Here is a 9,537-nt window from a genome sequence, read left to right on the forward strand (position 1 = left end):
CTTGCAACGAATTTGATCCACGCAATAATACACCAGAGCTCAAGTTAGTTATGGAAAGGCTTCCCAACGTGCTCAGCAACAGCCCCGTTGATCAGGTCAAATAACAGAGGTTCCAGCAACAGTTCCGTTCATCCCCCAAGAACCACAGATATTAACCCTCCGCCAAGAACCACAGGTATTAACACTTCCCAAGAACCACAGATACTAACACTTCCCAAGAACCACAGATACTAACACTTCCCAAGAACCACAGATATTAACACTTCCCAAGAACCACAGATATTAACACTTCCCAAGAACCACAGATATTAACACTTCCCAAGAACCACAGATATTAACACTTCCCCAAGAACCACAGATATTAACACTTCCCAAGAACCACAGATATTAACCCTCCGCCAAGAACCACAGGTATTAACACTTCCCAAGAACCACAGATACTAACACTTCCCAAGAACCACAGATACTAACACTTCCCAAGAACCACAGATACTAACACTTCCCAAGAACCACAGATACTAACACTTCCCAAGAACCACAGATACTAACACTTCCCAAGAACCACAGATATTAACCCTTCCCCAAGAACCACAGATATTAACCCTCCGCCAAGAACCACAGATATTAACACTTCCCCAAGAACCACAGATATTAACACTTCCCAAGAACCACAGATATTAACCCTTCCCAAGAACCAATGATATTAACACTTCCCAAGAACCACAGATATTAACACTTCCCAAGAACCACAGATATTAACACTTCCCAAGAACCACAGATATTAACCCTTCCCCAAGAACCACAGATATTAACACTTCCCAAGAACCACAGATATTAACACTTCCCAAGAACCACAGATATTAACACTTCCCAAGAACCACAGGTAGTAACCCTGCCCCAAGAACCACAGGTAGTAACCCTGCAATTAACATTTCTGGATATTAACACCAAGGGAAAAGTTCAGTATTACAACAAAGACGATATTATACGCAATTACCAACATAGAAGATATAAAAAAAAAACATTCAAAGAAAACAAAGTTAATTTTATAACTGGCCAACAATGAGGCTTGATTTTGATGCTGAAGATTTAGCTACACGGAATAACAGTTCCAAGTAGCACGGGCTATGGTGAGCCCGTAGTGGACTGAGGCAATTACAGTGTTTGCAGCCCTAAGTGAAGCTTACACTAAGGACTACTATAGACACAACTCATCTGTACTGAGCTGCTAAACACCACAAACAATATGGTGGAAGTGCTGATAATCAAAATGCAATTTAAAAATAAATGTAGTTATTGTCCTTGTGTGTATAAGTCACCAGATAGAAGTTATAACTCTCTTCAGCAGTTTAAACACCAATAAAATAAAATAACAATAAAACAGCATAGAACGGCACATCTAAAAGTTATCTTTCATCAATGTATGACACCAAAAGTTATCTTTCATCAATGTATGACACCAAAAGTTATCTTTCATCAATGTATGACACCAAAAGTTATCTTTCATCAATGTATGACACCAAAAGTTATCTTTCATCAATGTATGACACCAAAAGTTATCTTTCATCAATGTATGACACCAAAAGTTATCTTTCATCAATGTATGACACCAAAAGTTATCTTTCATCAATGTATGACACCAAAAGTTATCTTTCATCAATGTATGACACCAAAAGTTATCTTTCATCAATGTATGACACCAAAAGTATTCCAATGTGTTCAATACTGTTATACAAGGATCCCAGAAAGCAGTATAAATGAATATTCAGATATAAATAACCGTTTAAGACTGACAGAATGACCTAAAACCAGCACATACCTTATTCTGCATTAGTCCCGAGGATCAACGTTCTCGCGGCCCAGTCTCTGGCCAGGCCCTCGATTTTATTTTCACAACAATATATCAATTAGTAGGCCTGGTCAGAAATCGGGCCGCGGGAACACTGATCCCTGGAACCACCTCAAGGTATCCTCTTAGGTACACCAGGTAGGGCTTGCACCTGACGCGGTATACTCCAGCTGGTTGGACAAGGAAATATACTCAAGAAGTGTTTGAATTATGAGGGTGGACTGACAGCTGAGTGGACGGCGCTCGGGATTCGTAGTCCCAATGTTCCGGGTTCGATCCCCGGTGGAGGCGGAAACAAATGGGCAGAGTTTCTTTCACCCTGATGCTCTTTCACCAAGCAGTAAATATTAACCTGGGAGTTAGACAGATGCTACGGGCTGCTTCCTGGGGGGGTGTAACAAAAAGGAGGCCTGATCGAGGACCGGGCCGCGGGGACGCTAAGATAACATAATATAATCGTATAATAAGATAACCATCTCGAGATAACCTCAAGATAAGGATCCCCATTTATCGGTGCATGTGCACTGAGAATTTAATGACATCCTGGACAACGTGAGATCTGAAGAACACTTGCCGCCTGGTCAGCAAACTACCATCGCGGCATGAACAACCCTCCAGCGATTGATAGGTCTTAAGCCCAACCCCAAACTATGAGGGATATACTTCAGGCAGTGTGTGTATATACGCCAGGTGGAGTTACGGGCTCACCATAGCCCGTGCTACTTAAACTTTTTGTTCCGAGTAGCTGAATCTAGAACAACAACACCCAGATGAGGTATATTCAAAACGAGGTATATACACTAGGAGAGACATATACACATTAAAAAAATATATATCCTGGTAAATACGCAAGATTTTATATTTTACCGCTGGGCTCAAATGTGCGAGGAGCACTCCACAAGAGCAGCCGAGAGAGGGTAAAGGTGTAGTCGGGAGCAACTGCCTTAAGAGAAAGTTAATATACACCGTACGCCTCTACCACCGGCCTGTCAAGTGATAATACCTCCCACCTTTTTCCCACCAGCATTCAAAGGAGTGAGAGAAAAAAAATTGTGTGGGTGGGATGCATGGAATAGGTGGGAGAGGGAACAGCAGAAGGAAAAAGTTTGGGACAGTAGAAATGTGTTTTCAAGCGTGGACTGTATATGATGCGTATTCCACAGTTAGGGGGAAGGGGGGAAGATAGAAAGACGCAATAAAACAAGTTTAGATATGGGGAAAGATGGAACAGAGAAGGGAAGGCGAAAGGGAAGAAACACACACGAATGAGAAACAGCCTCAGGGCCAGCTGGAAATATAAATGTGAGAGATGGAGCACCGAGAGTGAGGAATGTGGACCCAGCAAAAACTCTGATAAATGAGAGATGGGCGATGGTTCAGAAAGAAAGTGAGCAGAGCACATATGAGGATATTAGTGAGGTACCCGTAGACGGACGGCTCAGTGGACGGGACGTGCGTTGGTGGGGCCGGACGGGACGGGCGTTGGCGGGGGCGGACGGGACGTGCGTTGGTGGGGCCGGACGGGACGTGCGTTGGTGGGGCCGGACGGGACGGGCGTTGGTGGGGCCGGACGGGACGTGCGTTGGTGGGGCCGGACGGGACGTGCGTTGGTGGGGCCGGACGGGACGGGCGTTGGTGGGGTCGGACGGGACGTGCGTTGGTGGGGTCGGACGGGACGTGCGTTGGTGGGGCCGGACGGGACGGGCGTTGGTGGGGTCGGACGGGACGTGCGTTGGTGGGGCCGGACGGGACGTGCGTTGGTGGGGCCTAATGGGACGTGCGTTGGTGGGGCCGGACGGGACGTGTGTTGGTGGGGTCGGATAGAACGCGCGTTAATGGACAGATTGATGTAGTGGTTCTATACTTGAAAATAGAGTTTCTGTTCATGGTCGTAGAGTTTCTGCTGTTAGACGTAGTGTCTCCTGTTGGACGTAGAGTTTCTGCTGCTGGACGTAGTGTCTCCGGTTGGACGTAGAGTTTCTGCTGCTGGACGTAGTGTCTCCTGTTAAACGTAGAGTTTCTGCTGCTGGACGTAGTGTCTCCTGTTGGACGTAGAGTTTCTGCTGTTGGACGTAGAGTTTTTGCTGCTGGACGTAGTGTTTGCTGTTGGACGTAAAGTTTCTGCTGTTGGACGTAGAGTTTCTGCTGTTGGGCGTAGTGTCTGCTGTTGGACGTAAAGTTTCTGCTGTTGGACGTAGAGTTTCTGCTGTTGGACGTGGAGTTTCTGCTGCTGGACGTAGTGTCTTCTGTTGGACGTAGAGTTTCTGCTGTTGGACGTAGAGTTTTTGCTGTTGGACGTAGTGTCTGCTGTTGGACGTAGTGTTTCTGCTGTTGGACGTAGAGTTTCTGCTGTTGGACGTAGAGTTTCTGCTGTTGGGCGTAGTGTCTGCTCTTGGACGTAAAGTTTCTGCTGTTGGACGTAGAGTGTCTGCTGTTGGACGTAGTGTCTGCTGTTGGACGTAGAGTGTCTGCATATTGATGTAGATGTTGCACATTGAAGAGGCTCTGGGGGGGACAGAGTCACAAGACAGTGTCACTCAACACGACGCTGGGGGGGACAGTGTCACTCAACACGACGCTGGGGGGAGACAGTGCCACAAGACAGTGTCACTCAACACGACGCTGGGGGGGACAGTGCCACAAGACAGTGTCACTCAACACGACGCTGGGGGGGACAGTGCCACAAGACAGTGCCACTCAACACGACGCTGGGGGGGGACAGTGCCACAAGACAGTGTCACTCAACACGACGCTGGGGGGACAGTGCCACAAGACAGTGTCACTCAACACGACGCTGGGGGGTGACAGTGCCACAAGACAGTGTCACTCAACACGACGCTGGGGGGGGACAGTGCCACAAGACAGTGTCACTCAACACGACGCTGGGGGGGGGACAGTGCCACAAGACAGTGTCACTCAACACGACGCTGGGGGGGACAGTGCCACAAGAGTGTCACTCAACACGACGCTGGGGGGGACAGTACCACAAGACAGTGTCACTCAACACGACGCTGGGGGGGGGGGGACAGTACCACAAGACTGTGTCACTCAACACGACGCTGGGGGGGACAGTGCCACAAGACAGTGTCACTCAACACGACGCTGGGGGGGGACAGTGCCACTCAACACGACGCTGGGGGGGACAGTGTCACAAGACAGTGCCACTCAACACGACGCTGGGGGGGGGCAGTGCCACAAGACAGTGTCACTCAACACGACGCTGGGGGGACAGTGCCACAAGACAGTGTCACTCAACACGACGCTGGGGGGGGACAGTGCCACTCAACACGACGCTGGGGGGGACAGTGTCACAAGACAGTGCCACTCAACACGACGCTGGGGGGGGGACAGTGCCACAAGACTGTGTCACTCAACACGACGCTGGGGGGGGACAGTGCCACAAGACTGTGTCACTCAACACGACGCTGGGGGGGACAGTGCCACTCAACACGACGCTGGGGGGGGGACAGTGTCACAAGACAGTGCCACTCAACACGACGCTGGGGGGGGACAGTGTCACACGACAGTGCCACTCAACACGACGCTGGGGGGGGGACAGTGCCACAAGACTGTGTCACTCAACACGACGCTGGGGGGGACAGTGCCACAAGACTGTGTCACTCAACACGACGCTGGTGGGGGGGGACAGTGCCACAAGACAGTGTCACTCAACACGACGCTGGGGGGGGGGACAGTGCCACAAGACTGTGTCACTCAACACGACGCTGGGGGGGACAGTGCCACAAGACAGTGCCACTCAACACGACGCTGGGGGGGACAGTGTCACAAGACAGTGCCACTCAACACGACGCTGGGGGGGGACAGTGTCACAAGACAGTGCCACTCAACACGACGCTGGGGGGGGGGACAGTGCCACAAGACTGTGTCACTCAACACGACGCTGGGGGGGGGACAGTGCCACAAGACAGTGCCACTCAACACGACGCTGGGGGGGGACAGTGCCACAAGACAGTGCCACTCAACACGACGCTGGGGGGGGACAGTGCCACAAGACAGTGTCACTCAACACGACGCTGGGGGGGGACAGTGCCACTCAACACGACGCTGGGGGGGACAGTGTCACAAGACAGTGCCACTCAACACGACGCTGGGGGGGACAGTGCCACAAGACAGTGTCACTCAACACGACGCTGGGGGGGGGACAGTGCCACTCAACACGACGCTGGGGGGGGGACAGTGTCACAAGACAGTGCCACTCAACACGACGCTGGGGGGGGGACAGTGCCACAAGACAGTGTCACTCAACACGACGCTGGGGGGACAGTGCCACAAGACAGTGTCACTCAACACGACGCTGGGGGGGGGACAGTGCCACAAGACTGTGTCACTCAACACGACGCTGGGGGGGGACAGTGCCACAAGACTGTGTCACTCAACACGACGCTGGGGGGGACAGTGCCACAAGACTGTGTCACTCAACACGACGCTGGGGGGGACAGTGCCACAAGACAGTGTCACTCAACACGACGCTGGGGGGGGGACAGTGCCACAAGACAGTGTCACTCAACACGACGCTGGGGGGGGGGACAGTGCCACAAGACTGTGTCACTCAACACGACGCTGGGGGGGGGGACAGTGCCACAAGACTGTGTCACTCAACACGACGCTGGGGGGGGGACAGTACCACAAGACAGTGTCACTCAACACGACGCTGGGGGGGGGGACAGTGCCACAAGACAGTGTCACTCAACACGACGCTGGGGGGGACAGTGCCACAAGACTGTGTCACTCAACACGACGCTGGGGGGGACAGTGCCACAAGACTGTGTCACTCAACACGACGCTGGGGGGGGGACAGTGCCACAAGACTGTGTCACTCAACACGACGCTGGGGGGGACAGTGCCACAAGACTGTGTCACTCAACACGACGCTGGGGGGGGACAGTGCCACAAGACTGTGTCACTCAACACGACGCTGGGGGGGGGGACAGTGCCACAAGACAGTGTCACTCAACACGACGCTGGGGGGGACAGTGCCACAAGACTGTGTCACTCAACACGACGCTGGGGGGGACAGTGCCACAAGACTGTGTCACTCAACACGACGCTGGGGGGGGACAGTGCCACAAGACAGTGTCACTCAACACGACGCTGGGGGGGACAGTGCCACAAGACTGTGTCACTCTACACGACGCTGGGGGGGCAGTGCCACAAGACAGTGTCACTCAACACGACGCTGGGGGGGGACAGTGCCACAAGACAGTGTCACTCAACACGACGCTGGGGGGGGACAGTGCCACAAGACTGTGTCACTCAACACGACGCTGGGGGGGGGGACAGTGCCACAAGACAGTGTCACTCAACACGACGCTGGGGGGGACAGTGCCACAACTGTGTCACTCAACACGACGCTGGGGGGGACAGTGCCACAAGACAGTGTCACTCAACACGACGCTGGGGGGGGACAGTGCCACAAGACTGTGTCACTCAACACGACGCTGGGGGGGACAGTGCCACAAGACAGTGTCACTCAACACGACGCTGGGGGGGACAGTGCCACAAGACAGTGTCACTCAACACGACGCTGGGGGGGGACAGTGCCACAAGACAGTGTCACTCAACACGACGCTGGGGGGGGGGACAGTGCCACAAGACTGTGTCACTCAACACGACGCTGGGGGGGACAGTGCCACAAGACTGTGTCACTCAACACGACGCTGGGGGGGACAGTGCCGCAAGACAGTGTCACTCAACACGACGCTGCGGGGGGGACAGTGCCACAAGACTGTGTCACTCAACATGGAGCAAGGAAGCAGTGCCACAAAGCTTTAGGTCGGGATTTGGCACTGGAGATATTGCAACAGAGCTTCATCCCTCCCCCTCGTGATGGCAACAAGTGCCAAGGCCTCATACCTAAACCTGGCTCTAGCAGACAGTGCCAACAAATCATTATCTCGGAGCCTGGAACCGGTGGAAGTGCCACAAGGCCAGACTGGCACTGTATGCTAGTCTGGTGCTGGCATACAGGGCCATACAACATTCCTGAACCTACTGCCACCTGTGGATAAAGTCGAAGGTAGCAATATATAAGAGTTAGTAGATATAACATAAGTTGACTGAACAGTTTTATACACGCCATCTTCCTCACAGAAGACAAATTGTCAACTCCTGTTCAATTTGTTGCAATTGCAAGCGCTCAAAAATGTTCTTGATGTGACCATTCACATGTAAATTGCCGCATTTTAAGACGGCCATGGTTATTTTTCCCCTCTACACTGCAGAATATCAGATTTTATTGTGTGAGAATTGTCGGGGATTTTGCGGGGATGGGGGGGGGGTGTCTCTCTCTGCTTCACTGAGAAGTAGGTGGAGTTGCTTGATTTTCCTCGCAAAACACTTGCAAATATACATAAAACATTGATCAATATTGCACTGTCTCTCCATTATTAGTAGCAGGAAAAACTGTTTTTCACAGATTAAGACTCGAGATTACATGTGGAATATTTCGAGTTCTTCGACTCAGTCGTACCTGAAGTTAGATATCCGCCTGCCTGATCAGCATGGCTGTTGCTGGTGGCGGCTCAGACCCAAAGTAGATAAGTCATTAGGTGTAGAAACTTGTCTCGGCCCCGCTAGAACAACACAACCTTTGTTACGAAATATATATATATATATATATATATATATATATATATATATATATATATATATATATATATATATATATATATATATATATTATTAAATATGACCGAAAAAGTAAGATTAATAATTCTAACACGAATTTTCTCAATCTTTCGTACATTACGCTTCACTGTTGGAGGTAAATCAAAAATCACTTCTCCAAAATTCATTTTTATTTCTAGTCTGACGCGACACGGGCGCGTTTCGTAAAACTTATTACATTTTCAAAGACTTCACAAATACACAACTGATTAGAACTTGCGTTTCCCTGATTTTATATCTACATTTGAGTGAGGTGGGAAGGGTGATGTGGCATTAACACAAGACAGAACACTAGGGGATATTAATAGGGTATTAAAAGTATCAACACAAGACAGAACAGAAACAATGGGTATTGAATAGAAGTGTTTGTAGAAAGCCTATTGGTCCATATTTCTTGATGCTTCTATATTGGAGCGGAGTCTTGAGGTGGGTAGAATATAGTTGTGCAATAATTGGCTGTTGATTGCTGGTGTTGACTTCTTGATGTGTAGTGCCTCGCAAACGTCAAGCCGCCTGCTATCGCTGTATCTATCGATGATTTCTGTGTTGTTTACTAGGATTTCTCTGGCGATGGTTTGGTTATGGGAAGAGATTATATGTTCCTTAATGGAGCCCTGTTGTTTATGCATCGTTAAACGCCTAGAAAGAGATGTTGTTGTCTTGCCTATATACTGGGTTTTTTGGAGCTTACAGTCCCCAAGTGGGCATTTGAAGGCATAGACGACGTTAGTCTCTTTTAAAGCGTTCTGTTTTGTGTCTGGAGAGTTTCTCATGAGTAGGCTGGCCGTTTTTCTGGTTTTATAGTAAATCGTCAGTTGTATCCTCTGATTTTTGTCTGTAGGGATAACGTTTCTATTAACAATATCTTTTAGGACCCTTTCCTCTGTTTTATGAGCTGTGGAAAAGAAGTTCCTGTAAAATAGTCTAATAGGGGGTATAGGTGTTGTGTTAGTTGTCTCTTCGGAGGTTGCATGGCTTTTCACTTTCCTTCTTATGATGTC

This window comes from Procambarus clarkii, chromosome 26, assembly GCF_040958095.1.
Source record: "Procambarus clarkii isolate CNS0578487 chromosome 26, FALCON_Pclarkii_2.0, whole genome shotgun sequence".
NCBI classification, from domain to species: domain Eukaryota; kingdom Metazoa; phylum Arthropoda; class Malacostraca; order Decapoda; family Cambaridae; genus Procambarus; species Procambarus clarkii.